Genomic DNA, 17,679 nt, shown 5'->3' with positions numbered 1-17,679 from the left:
GGTAAAACACCAGAGTTTGTTGCCGCGAACAACCACTTCAAAAATACAACTAAAAGATGGAACGGACATCACCCAGACCACAGGAAGGCTGGCTGAGTGGAAATTCTACAACTAGAAGGAAAGAGAAAAGCATACCGAGGCTCAGAGGAGGCGCAGTGCGGAAGTAAAATACTAAGGTGCGGAGGTGCAAGCGGAGCAGGCTGGCGGCTGAGGGTGCGGTTGTCGTTTTCAATCGGGAGGGAGTCTCAGGCTCTGAGCTCCAGTTCTGGGTGAGTCTCTAGGGACCCAGACTCATACGGGAGAAGCGGGACTGTCTGGCATTGGTCGGAACCCAAGGGCAGCTTTCTCTCCGAGGGGCTTGCAGCGATTACCGGGACATTGAGAAGCAGAGCCTTTGAAGGCAGGACTGAGAGCAGCCATAACTGCTAGCCCTGACCTGTTGATCCCGTGGGACCCGCCCTGCCCAAGCCCTGCAGTGAGGCTTTTGCTGGATAGCCTCAGGCAAAGGCTAGATTAGCACCTCCCTAGAGATCCAGGAGCCAGGAAACCCAGAGGTCAGAGTGGGACCATCCAGTTTGCAGCTCCGTGGAACCATAAAGAACACACTCAGGGGGCAGACTCAGTGAGCACCAAAGCCCCATTGAAGCAAGTCTTGCCCCAGAGGAGTGTCTCCAGCACAGAAGTTCTCCCACTGCAGACACAGCTGATTCTCACAGCCAATTGGCCTGGAGGTCAATTCCTCCCAGTGATACCTACAACAATCAAGGCTTAACTACAACAAGACTGTGCACAAAGACCACAAGGGGGTGTACCAAGAGTGTCCTCCTCAGGTAATTGGGGAGGCTGGACCACTGGGCCCTAGAGGACACTTAGCACAGAAAACCACTTTATCAACACAGGGAAACATAAAAAATGCGGAAACAAAGAAAAAGGACACAAATGACAGAAATGGAGGAAAGTAAACGACTGGATATAGAGTTCAAAACCACACTTTTAAGGTTTTTCAAGAATTTTCTAGAAACTGCCGATAAACTTAATGAGATCTACAAGAAATCTAATGAGACCCTCGAGGTTGTGATAAAGGACCAACTAGAAATTAAGCACACACTGACTGAAATAAAGAATATTATACAGACTCCCAACAGCAGACTAGAGGATTGCAAGAATCAAGTCAACGATTTGAAATACGAAGAAGCAAAAAACACCCAACCCGAAAAGCAAAATGAAAAAAGAACCCAAAAATACAAAGATAGTGTAAGGACCCTCTGGGACAGCTTCAAGCGTACAAACATCCGAATTATAGGGGTGCCAGAAGAAGAGAGAGAGCAAGATATTGAAAACCTATTTGAAGAAATAATGACAGAAAACTTCCCCTACCTGGTGAAAGAAGTAGACTTACAAGTCCAGGAAGCGCAGAGAACCCCAAACAAAAGGAATCCAAAGAGGACCACACCAAGACACATCATAATTAAAATGCCAAGAGCAAAAGACAAAGAGAGAATCTTAAAAGCAGCAAGAGAAAGAAAGTCAGTTACCTACAAGGGAATACCCATACGACTGTCAGCTGATTTCTCAACAGAAACTTTGCAGGCCAGAAGGGAGTGGCAAGAAATATTCAAAGTGATGAATGCCAAGAACCTACAACCAAGATTACTTTATCCAGCAAAGCTATCATTCAGAATTGAAGGTCAGATAAAGAGCTACACAGATAAGAAAAAGCTAAAGGAGTTCATCACCACCAAACCAGTATTATATGAAATGCTGAAAGGTATCCTTTAAGAAGAGGAAGAAGAAGAAAAAGGTAAAGATACAAATTATGAACAACAAATACACATCTATCAAAAAGTGAATCTGAAAATCAAGTGAATAATCTGATGAACGAATGAACTGGTGATTATAATAGAATCAGGGGCATAGAAAGGGAGTGGACTGGCTATTCTTGGGGGGGGAAAGGGGTGTGGGGGATGCAGGAAGAGACTGGACAAAAATCGTGCACCTATGGATGAGGACAGTGGGTGGGGAGTGAGGCAGGAGGGTGGGGTGAGAACTGGGTGGAGGGGAATTATGGGGGGGGAAAAGAGGAACAAATGTAATAATCTGAACAATAAAGATTTCATTAATAAAAAAATTAATGATGAGAGAAAGTCATTGATTGGCTGCTCCTGCATGCCCCACACTGAGGATTCAGCCCGCAACCTGGGCATGTGCCCTGACCAGGAATCAAACCTCAAACTCCTGGTTCATAGGTCAACACTCAACCACTGAGCCATGCCAGCCAGGTTCAAATGATTGTTCTTTAAAACTCTTTTGTAGGATGTCCTTAGACCAGTGATTTTTCATCATTTTTATCCCATAGCACACATCAACTAATTACTACAACTTGGGGGCACACCAAAAAGTATACTATATTTTTTTCCAATCTGACCAAAAATTGTTATAATTTTTATTCATGCACACTAGCTGTCTATTGTTGTGCTGGATGTTGTCCTTTTTTAAAATTGACACTCTAAGTGAAAAGAGGTCAGTTCCACTGACTAAATAGTCAGGTATTGCATATTTAAAAAATTCTTGTGGTACACAGGGTGAAAATCACTGCCTTAGATTATAAAGCCCAAGAGGATAAGAACTCTTGCAGCCTAAATATTTATCTGTAATTCACACATTTTTATAGACACACTATATCTTCTCCCCCAATTTTCATCTTTTAGTTTTCCAAATTTTGGCAGAAAGGGAAAATCTAACATTTTATTGAGTTCCAATGTCAAGCATTGTGAGGAAAGTGCATACTATACACATACGCATAAACATATACATATACATATACATATACATATACATATACATATACCGTATTTTTTCATACATAAGATGCCCCCATGTATAAGATGCCTCCCACTTTTCCAACCCAATATCAAGAAGTCAATATTTTAAACATAAAACAGAACACATTTTTATTTAGTAATGATTGCAGGTAATGTTTACATACCAGTACTAGGATATTTTGCAGCATGTCACTTTATTCAGCCTCTGTTGCATCACTGCTCCCTTCTTCATCGCTATTAGTTCCAGACATATCAATATCTCCAACTCCTATTGTATCACTGCTGTCTTCAGAGTCACTGTCCATATATGTGAGATCATCCTCATAAACTGGTGGCATTTTCTGAGCTAACTTTGTTTCTGTTCTCATGGCCAACCCTTCTCTCCTCATAAAATTGAAGCACCATTTTGCCTTTCCTGTAAAATCAACAATGTTCATTTCGCTTGCAAACAATTTTGCCTGACATTGAATAAGCTTGATTGACACACATAAGCCACTATGGCGCTGCTCCATAATCCAAGTCTTAAGCCGCTGCTCCAAGTTTGCCCATTTTGCTGGTTTTCCTCTGAAGGCCTTCTCCTTTTTTTTGGCATCTTAAGGAGTTGTTCTTCCTGTTTTCTCCACTGGCTGATCATACACTCAGTGGGAGGAGGTCCAAACTGTCTCTCTATTTCCATGCCCTTTTGCACAGCTGATTACATTCAGTTTGAATTTTGCAGAGTAAGGCAATCGCTTACCGGTATGTATCTTTTTATTTTTTGACATCTTTATGGGCTCAGAACACTCCGGTCCCTGTTGCATCTGAGCACTCTCTCCTCCACATCCAATTACAGCATCAGCTGACATCAGTAACAATCAGGCTCGTGATTGGAGGAAGCCTGTTTGACAAAGTATAGGCAGCTACGAACCCATGCAGCAACTTCCTGGGCTAACATCCGTGTATAAGACACCCCTCGATATTCAGTCTAATGATTTTTTTAAAAAATAGCATCTTATACATGGAAAAATGCAGTACATAGTTATAGACACAGTGTCTGGTCACAGCCCCTCTGCTAAGGACTGGACCTCCGTGGACGCAGTAATCAGAAGAAGACATGAATCGCCGCAGGCATATAGGAGAGACTTTATTGCAGACAAAGTAGCCATTGCTAACACAGGACCTATCAGACCACTGAGCCATGCCAGCCACATTCTTCAAAGTAGTCCCACAAAGCAGCCGCACACTGGCTGCTCAGCAACACATTCTTACATCAACTCAGAAAAAAAGAGGCTTCTTGCCAAATAGTGACATTCGTTACATAAGATAATGGTGCACCTGCCCAGTGCGTACAGTAAAACTACTGTCTCGATGCCTCTGCACATACATATAGCAAATTAGCCTCAAACATCTGGAGTAGTCTAGTCATGGACCCACTCACAGATACAAATGTAGTTATAAATATCACTATAGTACTTCATAGTGAGACATATCAATATCAACATGGATATAGATATAAATACAACTATTGATGTAGTTATAGGTATAGATATGATAAAGCTACAGATAGTGACAGCAGATATTGGCATACTTATAGATATAGATATTGACAGTTATAAAGACAGATATACATGAAGATAGAGATGGACATGTAAGTATAGATATCCCCATGTTTAGCCTTCTTAACCTATTAATGCAGAAGCTGGACACTGCAGTGTCTGCTCAGCAAAGTATCCCTGTTCCTTCTCATTAGACGCTTATCCCAAAGCTCAAGCAGCCATCTTCTTTGAAGCCTGATTGTTCAATAAGTTTCCTCAGACAGAGTGTTTGTTAGCAGAAACCCCCACGCCTGGACTATTCACCTGTGCTGAGTCTGTGCTCACATGCTTCACACAGGAAGTCATTCGTTCACTACTCCAGGTGTTGCTAATATTTCCATATTTTAGAGGGAGGTTAAGAAAATCGCCCAAAGCTGTGTAGGTGAGGAGTGCAGGGGCTGGGATTTGAACCTGTGCCGATTGGCTCCTAAAGGCACCCTCTAAGCTCCCACAGTCCTCCCAGCTGGGTGCTTGCAGAGCTTGGTCCCCTCGCATGATGAAGATTAAATCCGAATTTCAAACACATTTACAGGATAGGATAACGCCAAAGTCATTTCTTTGTTATTTGATTAAGAGAAGTGTATTGGATAGCTAGGGCTGCTATAACAAAGTACGACAGCTTAAACCTCAGGAATTTATTTCTCACAGTTCAGGAGGCAAGAAGTCTGAGATCAGGGTCAATGGGGGGTGGGGAGCGTCTCTTCTTGGGCTTAGCTCTGGGTGTGAAGTTGTCCGTCTTCATGTTCACACCACATTCCCCCTCTATGTGTCTTTGTCCCGATCTCTTCTTATAAGCACCTCAGTTATATCGGATTAGGGTCCACCTAGTGACCTCATTTTAACTTAATTACCTCTTTAAAGATTCTTCCTCCAGCCCTGGCTGGTTGCTCGCTCAGTGATAGACTTAGAGTGTACAGAGAGTACCTCGGTAAGAAAGCACACACACACACATTTGAGAAAAGAAATTGTGGGTAGCTCGGTCTGGATTAAAAATTCATAAGGGATGATTGCTCAATCCTGGACCAATGAACTTTGCACAGGGGCTGGGATCATCTAAAAATATAACAGGTTCCATGAGAACGGCACAGTTGGGCTCGGCAGGAAGAGAGGTCTTAGAGCCAGGCTAGCATGGAGAGCAGGACTTTCAAATGGTGAGTTACCCACAAAGGGGCTGGTCCCATGGCTGCCAACCTGAGCTTAACTCTCAGGGGGTGAGAGAGAAGGAGAAGACCCTCAGGAAGGTGTACCAATCTCATCTAGTAGCTATAGGGTGTCCCAAAATTCACGCAAGAAGTAATTTTGATAGAAAACACAGGTTTATAATTAAAAATTGTAAATTTTTTATTGATTCATAAAGTATACAGTATAGGCTCATGTATGGAATAGCACATTGGGTAAATGGCCTCCACAGCTTTGCTGGCACATACGCAACGCTGTGATCTTCATTGGTCTTCATTGTCCCTGCTCCTGGGCCATAATTGGTACTTGGTAATGCTTATCAAATTGAAAGGATTGAAATCAAAGGACATCAGATATTAGAATCTGATTCAATAAACCAAGTAAAATTAGGATTTTATTTTGTTGTTGTTGTTGTTGTTGATGATGCTCACACAAAATTCAAATCTTGCGTGAATTTTGGGACACCCTATATAATACCTCCCCATCATTCTCTGCCTGTGGTTCCTGAGCTGGGAAGAGAAATCCTAAATCCTAAGTCAATAAGTTGTGCCTCCAAATACTGGTCAGCTGAAACAGAACTGCAGCCATGAACCAGAATGTGCCTGGTCTTGTGGAGGAAAGTCCTGCTCCACGACTGACCTATTAGCCATCTGTTCCCGAAGCAGGTGGTGACTGAGAAGTCGGTGCCTGCTTCCTGAGGACTGCTCCGCCATGCAGTGGCTGATGAGGCTCCGGGTCCTTTGGGGCACCCACAAGTCCTGCCACGCCTTCCACCTGGCCCCTCGGACCTTGCGCTTCCAGTCTGTATCAGCAACTGGCGCCCCGAGATGGAAAGACCATGATAGACCTGAGAAATTTAACTTTGCAAGTGATGTCCTGGATTACTGGACTCAAATGGAGAAGGTGAGGAGGCGCCTGTGATGGGGGAGGATAGGTTGATCTCTCTGGCTTATCTTGCTCCTCAGAGTCTGAAGGGCACAGACCCGATGCAGCCGATACAGGCCGACCTCACCTTACCAGTGTCATGGGAAAAGCTTATGTTTTTGGGGTTCAATTCTCAATTCTCACCCTGGCCACTTCCGCACTTCTCTGAGCCTCAGTGGTTCTATCTGTGAAATGGGGATAATCTCACTTAAGAAACAAGCAGGTAAAAGTATCTGGTACACAGTCAGATAATTGTGACCAAATGCAAAGTTCTAACTACAAGGTCAGCAACTTGATGGTAATGTGAATTCTGGCCTTCCACTAATGGGACTGTGAGCCTAACTGGGATTCAGCTCATCAAACTGGGGCTCAACTTCAGGCTGCACTTAGAGGGAGGGAACAGGCCCCCTGCTGGTGTCCCTGCGCACCTGACACCTAGAGCTCAGTCAGCCGTCCCCCTGTGGGGAGAGGAAGGCCACTGCAGGCCTTGCCACCAGCGACTACTTGGGTGTGGCATTGGGGTCTGTCCAGAGAAACCAGTCCCTGCAGCCTCTAGAGTTCACAGGTCTCTTCAGAAGAAACCAAGTGCTTGAAACCAAAAGGGGAGCCGTGATGTCTACCCCCAGGGGATGGGGTGGACAATGGGTGGTGTTCCAGCTACTAAGTCCCAGCTGGTGATGATCACAGTGTGAAAAGTTACCCAACATTATCTTTGTACAAAGAGAGAATCCACCTGCAATGCAGTCAGGGAGTTGATGGAATGTTTAAGTTTCCCATGAATTTAACATATGCATTCACGTGTTAGTGTTTAAGGCTTATATGCCTTTCACGGGGCTTCTTCTCTCTCTTTCTTTTTCCTTTCTCTGAGTTTCCATAAGAAATCCCAGGAAAATAGAGGCTTGGTTATGAAGAGCATTTTTATTATCCACACTAGAGGCCTGGTGCATGAAAATTAATGCACTGAAGGGGGGGGTCCCTCAGCCCGGCCTGCCCCCTCTCACAGTTTGGGAGCCCTCAGGGGTGGAAGGCAACCTGGTGATCAAGGGAAAGTGATGCCCCATCACACCTTTGCTGCCGCCACTGCCAGCAGCACAAGACTCGGCTGGCCCTGGTTACCTGAGCCTCTGGCAGCCCTGGGTGGCTGGGGGTCTGAGGGGACTGGGCGCCACCATCTTGTGGCTGTGGGTGTATCCATCTTTGAGGGTGGGGCAGTCAATTAGCACATTCCCTCCTTATTGGTTGTGGGCACCCCCATCTTTTGAGGGTGGGGCATTCAATTAGCATATTTCCTCCTTATTGGCTGTGGGCGCCCCCATCTTTGAGGGCGGGGCAGTCAATTAGCATATTCCTTCCTTATTGTCTGTGGGCACCACCCTCTTTGAGGGTGGGACAGTCAATTAGCACATTCCCTCCTTATTGGCTGTGGGTGCCCCATCTTTGAGGGCGGGGCAGTCAATTAGCATATTCCTTCCTTATTGGCTGTGGCGCCACCCTCTTTTGAGGGCATGATAGTCAATTAGCATATTCCCTCCTTATTGGCTGTGTGTGCCACCATCTTTGCGATGGCATGAGGGTCAATTAGCATATTGCCTCTTTATTAGATAGGATTACCCAGATGAGAAAACTGAGTATCCGATTTTACATTACCTACAGAAATTACATACCTAAGTAGAGGAGCAGAATTTGGGTCCAGATTGTCTAGTTCTAAAATACATTTTTTAAAACTTGGTCTCATGATCTGAAGATGCCAAATCTTTGCCTTCAGACTATAAATTGACTTCCATTACTGTCCAGACCAAAAATCTGATGGAGACCTTGTGGACCATGAGATGGGCTGGAGAGGGCGGAGGCAGAGAGGAGGAAAGGGGCCCAGCACTTCATTTCCGCATTTATCTTCATAAAATTCTCATTCATTAGTTCATGCATCCACCTATGGAGATAACCACCAAGTAAATAGGATTCCCCATGGAATACCTGTTCTTGTTGGGTTTTATATCATTGTTATCAGTCACTGTCAATTCCTCCGTATCTCCCACTGTCCCCCCAGCACCCTCATTCCATTAATTTTCATTCTCACAACACTTCTGATCTGTTTCCACTTTTCCAATTGCCTTAACCATGATCAGTGTCTCTCTAGGGATGTGGGGTGTCTGACACCTAGAAGTTTCTCAACAAACGTTTGTGGAATAAATTAATTTGAAACCTGCCTTACAATCCATAGATCTTGGTGCTGCTGCTATTAAAGACTCTGCAGATGGCACGCCACTGGGGTCCACTCTGCTCCCTGAACCTCCCTCAAAACTTAACAGTCTTGAGTTAGAAATCCAACATTTTTATGTGCCCTCTCCTGAGTGTGTGTGTGTGTGTGTGTGTGTGTGTGTGTGTGTGTTGGCAAAGAATTCATTATAAAACAAAAGAAAGTTCTTTGTCACTCTGGCTGGGTAGCTCAAGGTTGTGGGTTTGATTTCTGGTCAGGGCCCTCACAAGAATCAACCAATGAATGCATAAATAAATGGAACAACAAATGTTTCTCTCTCTCACTTCCTCTCTCTTTAAAATGAATCAATAAATAAAAATTTTAAAGAATATGAGGCAAACCTTTTCTACCTGCAATAAACTCACATGTGTGAGGTTTTGTTTGTTTTATTGTGACTTGGATATCTTTATTCATCCTCACCCAAGGATATTTTTTCCCATTGATTTTTTAGAGAGAGGGGAAGGGAGTGAGAGGAAGAGGAGAGAGAGAGAAACATTGATGTGAGAGAGACACATCAATTAGTTGCCCTGACAGGGTCTGGGAATGAACCTACAACTGAGGTACATGCCCTTGGCTGGAAATCTAACTCCAGACCCTTCAGCCCACAGGCCTACGTTCTAACAACTGAGCCAAACTTGTCAGGGCTTTATTTTTTTATAATTAAAAATTGTTTTCAATTACAATTGACATACAATGTTATATTCATAAGTTATATAAATGTCTAATCATTAGGCTGTACACCTGAAACTGAGTTCTAGACTATTTCTATCACCCCAAAAGCTTTCTTTGACCTTTCTCAGCCAATCCCCTCCCACCCCACCCTGAGCCCCAGGCAACCACAGACCTGCTCTTGCACCCTTTTGTATCTGGTTTCTTTCACTTAGCATAATGTTTTTGTGGATTAGTTGTTTGTTTCTTTCTTTTTTCTTTTTCTTTTTTTTCCTTTTCCTTTCTTTTGTAATCCTCACCAGAGGATATTTTTCCCATTAATTTTTTTAAAGAGATTGGGAAGGGGAGGGAGAAAGGAGAGGGAGAAAGAGAGACAAACATAAACATGTGAGAGACACATCCATGAGTTGATATCCGGCTGGGATCGAACCTGCAACCCTGGTACTTGCCCTTAACCAGGAATCAAACCCAAAACCCTTTGGAGCAAGGGCAGACACTCTAACCGCACTTGTCAGGGCTGTTCATTTCTTTCTATTGCTGAGTTATTTACTCAGTGTTTTATCTTTTTAAACTATTTCTCAATATCTCTTAGTTTCATCTCACCCCTTAAAACTTTAAATTTCAAATCTAGTTTAAGGGTTGTATTTTATCTTCTTGAAAACAGCTTCATGTCAACATCACATTATCAAATTAATCCTTAACACAAAAATACATGACTACTAAAGTGATATCTTCTTCAAGGTGCAGGAGTTAGGATCTAACACAGACTGAATTCTGAGCAACAATTGTTTTCTACTTGTTATATCAGCTTTTCCATCATTTTAAAAATCCTGCGGAAATCTTGTGTACTATACTAGGCTCCCTGTATGTAAGCAGTGCACAACTTGTCATCAATACTTGTTAATATTCTTTAACCTGTTGGGCAAGAATTTTTTTCACAGCACTGATTTTTTTAAAGCTGTACAACACACATGTATATGTGTAGGGAGCGGCTCTAGGGTCAAGCCTTAGGCTGACCTGTGGCAGGGCCACAAACAAGTCCCAGCCTAAGGGGCAGAGCTCTCCTAGCATAATTAAGCCTGACCTTGTAGCCCTCCCTAATTCCTTCCTAAGTAGCTAATGGGCTCTGGGAGGTGCAGCAAGTGTTGCAAAAACAAGAACATTTGTATACATGTTAATCTACCCTTGTTTTAATCGGACTATAAAATAAAGCATTGGCTTGCAGGCTGGGTCTTTTGTGTCCTCATCCAGGCACAGGAGATCCACAAAGCCCCAGCTGTATTCTCTTGTCTGTCTTTTCTTCAATCCTTCACCGCCCCTCCTCAGGTTCACCATTGGCCTTGCTGGAGCAGCACATATATGCACATATATTAATCTTATCTCAGATGAGCTACATTCTTTGATTCCAATCATCTGAGTCAAAGGATCATGTTTGTGCATAGGTGGGGGGCGGTGGGGAGATTGCTGGAAAAATATACACTAAACAATTTTCAGTGCTAACATTCAGGGAGTAAAAATGTGATGAGAAATTTGAAGAAATCCTTTTGTTTAGAAGAACCTTTTCTGCTCATAAGTGTCTGAATTGCCTGAATCCTTGTGGTCTAAGAACAGTGCCTAAGAAATAATAAGATCTAACTAATATTGCATAAGTGAATAATTATTTTTAAATTTGAATTATAATGTAAATATGGTTTTTTCTTATATAAATTGACGTATTGTTAGCATTTTATTGCAAAAAATGGTTTTATTAATTCTATAATTTTGTAGACAGCATATAGTTAGATCCTGCCAATCTTTGTCTTTGATTGGGAAATTTAGTTCTCTTACATTTAAAGTAATTACTGATATGGAAGGAATTACTACTGCCATTTTGTTAATGTTTTCTTGATATAGCTTTTATTTTTGTTCCTCATTTCCTCTTTTTACAGCTTTCTTTTGTGTTTGGTAGATTTTTTTTTTGTAGTGATATGTTTTGATTCTCTTCTCATTTCCTTCTTTGTATATTCTGTGAATTGTGTATATTACATATAATGTCTTAAAGTTATAGAAATCTATTTTAATCTAATAACTACTTACCTTCAATAACTTATAAAAACCATATTCCTAGATAAATTTGAATAATCCTATCTAATTAAGAGGGAATATGCTATTTGACCCTCATGCAGTCACAAAGATGGTGGCGCCCACAGCCACAAGATGGTGTGGCCCAGTCCCCTCAGCCACACCGGGGCAGCAGGCATGTGGCAAGGCAGGCCCGCCACAGGCAGGCCCGGCCACTCCAAGCACCTGCCTCTGGAGTCCCCCAGTCCTTTCAGCCCCCCAGCCGCCGAGGGCTGACCCGAGCAGGCAAGCCTCAGATGGCAGCTGCCCAACCGCCCCGGCCAGCCCTAGGAGCAGGCAAGCCTCGGATGGCGGCTGCCCAGACAATGCCCAAGGCACAGGCAAGCCTCAGATGTCCACTGCCCAGTCACTTTGGGCCGCCCGTGGCTCAGGAAACCAGGGCTGGCCGAGGCTTGCGCTAACAGCAGTGGCAGCAGCAGAGGTGTGATGGGACGTCGCCTTCCCCTGATCGACAGGTCGCCTCCCCCCCTGAGGGCTCCCAGACTGTGAGAAGGAGTAGGCCAGGCTGAGGGACACCCCCTCCAGTGCATGAATTTTCATACATTGAGCCTCTAGTAATAATAATAACTTTAAAGATATATAAAGAAAAGAAAAAAAGACATATCCAAAATATACAAAGGACTCAAACTCAACAATAAAAAAGGAACAACCCACTTAGAAAATTGGCAAGAGATTCTGAACAGACATGTCACTTGAGAGTCACACAGACAGCAAACAAGCACAAAAGATCCTCAACATTAATTCTTATTAGGGAATTTATAAATAAATAAATAAGTAAATTCCTTTCCAGCTACATCTCACTCCCCACTGAATATCGCAAACAAGTTTCACTCTTTTCTGTCTGTCCAAAAAGGGGCTGGGAACCTGGCAACACCTCCTCCCAACCCTGGGGCACCACATCAGAGAAGGGGGTGCAAAAGTGAGCACATCCCCAGTGGGGAGTGTGCAGGAGGCAGCTGATCGATGTTTCTCTCTCATCGATGTTCCTAACTCTCTATCTCTCTCCCTTCCTCTCTGTAAAAAATCAATAAAATTTTTTTTTTAAGTGAACACAAACGTCACATGCCCTACCATTCTGAGTGTGGCTTTAGCTGTTTGGGCATTTGTTGGTTGCTGCAGATCCTTGACTGTTTTAAGAGCCCCAACATGCCCTATCCGGTTTGGCTCAGTGGATAGAGCGTCGGCCTGCGGACTGAAAGGTCCCAGGTTCGATCAGCTGCTTCCTGCACATCTCCCACTGGGGATGTGCCCGCAACCCAGGTACATGCCCTTAACCGGAATCGAACCTGGGACCTTTCAGTCTGCAGGCCGACACTCTATCCACTGAGCCAAACCGGTTTTGGCGTAAAATATATATTTTTTTAAAAGAGCCCCAACAAAGCCATTTTAGTCTGTTTACTTGATGTTTCTCTAAAGGAATAGGGGCCTGAACCTTCCCAGTCTGCTTCTTATGAATTTCACCTTTAGAGGCAACTTAATTTTAAAAATTAATTCCACAAGATATTCACAGCCTAAATAAGCCTCTTCTATTGTGTAGCAATTATGATAATAGTCATATTTATTGAGCACCTACTGTTATGTATACTTTGCTCATTAAATGACTCATTTAGACTTTACAACCTTCTAGGTGATATTGCCCCCACTTCCTAGATGAGAATGCTGGGGCACAAGGAGAAACGCACTGTCTGCATGGAACTAAGACACGTGGGGATGGAGCTTTAAGTCTTCAACTGGAGACATGAAGCTATTCATGGTTTTATATGACTTGAGAGGAGGTGGCTACAGTAGACCAGAAGAAGTTAGCTGGATCACACCCTAACTTTTCTTGGCTCTTTAAATGATTTAAAATGAGGTATCAGGCCCTAGCTGGTTTGGCTCAGTGCATAGAGTATCAGCCTATGGACCAAAGGGTCCCAGGTTCGAGTCCAGTCAAGGGCACATGCCTCAATTGCAGGCTCTTCCCTGGCCCAGGCACTGGTCAGGGCCCTACTGCTTATCAATGTGTCTGTGTCCCGATCTCTTCCAATCACATTGATATTTTTCTCGGTCTTTCCCTCCCTCTTCCACTCTCTCAAAAAATCAATGGGAAAATATCCTCGAGTGAGGATTAAAAATAATAATAATAATAAATAAAATAAAATGGGGTCTCGGTTCCTGAGCTATGCTCACACTGGAATGTGACTGTGACAGTGGATTGGGGAAATAAGTGCCCTTTTCCTCTGAAGCAGGAAGTAACACATGGTGTGTGATCTTGACCAGGAAGGGAAGAGAGGCCCCAACCCAGCCCTGTGGTGGGTGAATAGCCAAGGAGACGAAGTGAAGTGGAGTTTCAGAGAGCTGACCGACTTCACCTGCCGCGCAGCCAACGTCTTCACGCAGACCTGTGGCCTGCAGCAGGGAGACCGTCTCGCCTTGATTCTGCCTCGACTGCCTGAGTGGTGGCTGGTGGCCATGGGCTGCATCCGAACAGGTCAGTGACTCAGAGAGACCCGTAGAGACCTTAGGGATGTCCTGGAGCCAACTGGTCCAGGAACACTAGTGTTACAGAAAACCAGAGAAGAACCAAGCAACGCTTACAGAAATGGAGTGACATTTTTTATTATTATTACACGCGGGCCCAGAGGAAAATTACCTCTCAAATTCTGGGCCCTGTCACACAGAAAGTTTCCTGAATTTATACTTTCTTACCCTCTGTGTCTCCCAAATATGGGGTTCTGTTCTGGTCCCCTTTGCAAGTTCTTTAAGAGCCCTTATGTGCTGGGGCTTTGAGACCTCGACCAAAAGCTTGGCCTGGTGCCAGCACTGATAACTTCATCTGGGGAAGGTTTAATGGCCTCTCTGAAATTGGAGTAGTCTTATTTTCCTTATTATTTAAGCCAGCAAGCATTACAGAAGCCAAAATGCAGGGTTAAAATTTCAAACAGCAGTTTTTATATAAGATGGATGCTTCACTAGGTGCTTCCTCGTCCCTACATTCTTTCTTCTTCACAGTTTTTCTCTTTCTCAGACTCCCTCACATATTTTACCTTTTATCCCTGACTCTCTCCCTCACCCTCACATACACTCAAACGCAATGTCACAGACACACACACACACACACACACACACACACGCACACTCACTTTCTCTTGCACAGTCTCAGACATTACTTTTTTGAAATTCATCAACTGTTAACCTTTTGCCATATTGGAGCCCCCACTGAGTTAATAAAGAGTCAGCTGCAGACATTGTGACACCCATAAATACCATGTAAATACCCATAAACCCTGGATCCCAGACATTTCCTTCACCATCACCAGAGCAGGCTTATTAAACAAGAAGGCTGACATTGGTACAATATGTGTTACCTGATAGCTACCCACAGCCAACAGTCCCCAATTGCCTTCATCATGTCCCTCACAGCCATTTCTTTCTTTAAGTCCAAAATCCAATTGAGGATCATGCATTGCATTTAGGTGTCATGTCTTCTCAGTCTCCTTTAATCTGAAGGGCTCTCTAGCCTTTTCTGCATGGCAATGACATTTTTGAAGAGTCTAAGCCAGTTGCTCTGCAGGAGGTGCACACAAATTGGTATTTCTGACTCTTGCTTCATGATTATATTCATCTTAAAACATCTTAGCAGGAGTGCTGGGAGGACAGTGTTGTGTCTTTGTCGGTGCATCACATGAGGGGTCTCTGCAGTTGTTTTGTCTTCCATCAGTGATACTGTTAATCTCAATAGAAGGGTGGTATTCGACTTTGTCAGGGCACCTTTTCTCTTCCTGACTAGTAAGTAGTCTGTGGGGTGACACTTATGAGACTAGTGACTATCCTGCTCCCCCACTGTCATTCACCCCATGGTTTGAGTATCTCCTGATTATTCTTGACTGAGTTGAATATTATTATGGTGGTTTTATATGAGGATTTTCTCTTTATATCACCCCCTCTACATTTATTAGTTAACATTCTTCTGTAGAAATTTCCCTTCCCCTTTTAATTGCTTATCTATCTATCTATCTATCTATCTATCTATCTATCTATCTATCTATCTAATTTAGAATCAGAATGGGACTCATGGGTTTTTTTTAAATCACTTCAGTTAAATCACACGTTTACACAACAGTCTGTTCATGCTCTTGCTTATATATTCCCTCTCCTTTTTCCTCATAAAATAGTGGATTAATCCATCTAGTTCCTGTGGAATCAAACGTTAATAGCAACAATAGAGGGAGCATAAAAAAGCCTTGTCACCTGTAGAGCTAAGAGATGGCCCATGAGAAACCCAATATGTGAGCTGAGCCCTCTGGGATAAGCACAATTGAAGAGGAGTAGAAGCAGAGAAAGGGAATTCCAAGAACGGGCATAGCACATGCAAAGGCTTAGAGTCAGGAGTTGCCTATGTGAATGGCCATTTTGAAATAGAGAATAGAGGTGTGGGGAGAAAGGTGGAGCATGGGCAGCGTCTTCAGTGCCAGAATGGGGAGCGAGCTGTTTTCCTGGAGAGAGGACACAGGTGTTAGTGAAGAGAAGTGAAGGTGAACATGGTGGGCAGGCAGGATAAATGGCCATCTCAGAAGAGATTAAAGAAAACTGAGTTTATTTAAGGAAAAGAAGTTGGGGTGGGATATCCAAAGGGAAGGGCTGCACAGCCAGGAGCCAAGGGGCTGATGGGCACCGAGGAGCTGCAGTTTCATCCCGATGTGCAGTCACGGGTGGGAATCTCTTGTTGTCAGTGGGTTTGGGGGCTGAGCCGGTGGGCTTGGAATGGGGATGGAGTGCAGGTGTGCGATCAGGAGGCTTCAGGACAGTTCCAGTTCCTTACATGGTCTGATTCCTGGTGTCCAGCAAGCATTTCCTGGTCTTGGTTCTCCTGTGGCCAGAAGCTTCCAAATGGCTGTCAAGGGTTGTATTGCCTTCTAGTCCTAACAACAGGAAATGCTGGGGGAACATCGATGCTCTGGGGAACTTACCCAGGTAATAACACAGAAGTTCCAGGCAAGGCATTTGGTGGGGAGATTAGAATCCAATAGGTGCACACAGATACTGGAACTAATTGTTGGTGACAGCAGAGGGGAGGGAAGGTAGGAAAGTTCCAGGGACAATGTGGTTAATTTGGATGTGAGGGATGAAGGAAAGAAGGGATTCCCAATGACACAGGGATGAGAGAAGGGGGTGGGAGGAGAAAAGCGGGGGCTGGGATGCAGCTATTCCTGATGTCAGAGACTCTGTCCTCCTTGCATCTGTGCTCCCAGGTCCCATGCAAACTCTTGCAAAGTAGGACCCACCTGTCCACTGGCTGCACCCATCTAGAGTAGACAGGTTAGGGCAAGCGTTTCAAGTTTTAATGTGCGTGGGAATCACTTGGAGGTCCGGTTAAAATGCAGGTTCTGCCCTGCTGCCTTGCCTCAGTGGTTGTGTATTGACCTATGAACCAGGAGGTCATGGTTCAATTCCTGGTTGGGGCACATGCCCAGGTTGCAGACACAATCCCCAGTGTGGGGGTGTGCAGGAGGCAGCTGATCAATGGTTCTCTCATCACTGATATTTCTATCTCCCTCTCCCTTCCTCTCTGAAATCAATATGAATATATTTTTTTAAATGCAGGTTCTGATTCGGTAGCTTTGGGGTGTGGCTCCGTGGTGCTGATACTGCGGATCTTTGCATACCAAGAGGTTATGGGATTTCTATGCAGATAAGCCAGGCCTGAAGCCCATGGTTGTGAAACAGGAAATAAAACAGATAATTTCTTTCTCATCCCTAGGTATTATCTTCATACCAGGGACAACCCAGATGAAGGCCAAGGATATTCTCTACCGACTAAAGCAGTCTAATGCCCAGAGCATCGTGACCACAGATGCCCTTGCCCCGGAGGTGGACTCTGTGGCTTCTGAGTGTCCCGCTCTGAAAACCAAGCTCCTGGTGTCTGACCACAGCCGTGAGGGGTGGCTGGACTTCCGATCTCTGATTCAGTGAGTTTCGGGTCTGATGGAGGTGCTCTCTGAGGAACGGTGGGAGAAGGCCCTCCACACCCAAGCGCTGTAGACAGACAGCTGGTGGTAGGAAGCTCATCAGGCCTGGCTCCAGAAACCTCTTCCCAGCTGTGTCCCTGACCTGCTGTGTGACCCTGGGCTACTTCCTGCCCCTCTCTTAGCCA

The 17,679-nt window shown here is 44.3% G+C and overlaps 1 pseudogene; it reads left to right on the top strand.

Moving 5' to 3' along the window:
* The first annotated feature begins 5,483 nt into the window (after positions 1-5,483).
* LOC102432370 overlaps positions 5,484-17,679 on the top strand; it is a 33,699-nt pseudogene continuing 21,503 nt past the window's right edge.

This window comes from Myotis lucifugus, unplaced genomic scaffold (genome assembly GCF_000147115.1).
Source record: "Myotis lucifugus unplaced genomic scaffold, Myoluc2.0 scaffold_480, whole genome shotgun sequence".
Taxonomy (NCBI): Eukaryota; Metazoa; Chordata; class Mammalia; order Chiroptera; family Vespertilionidae; genus Myotis; species Myotis lucifugus.
This window is presented reverse-complemented; position numbering and strand designations above follow the sequence as displayed.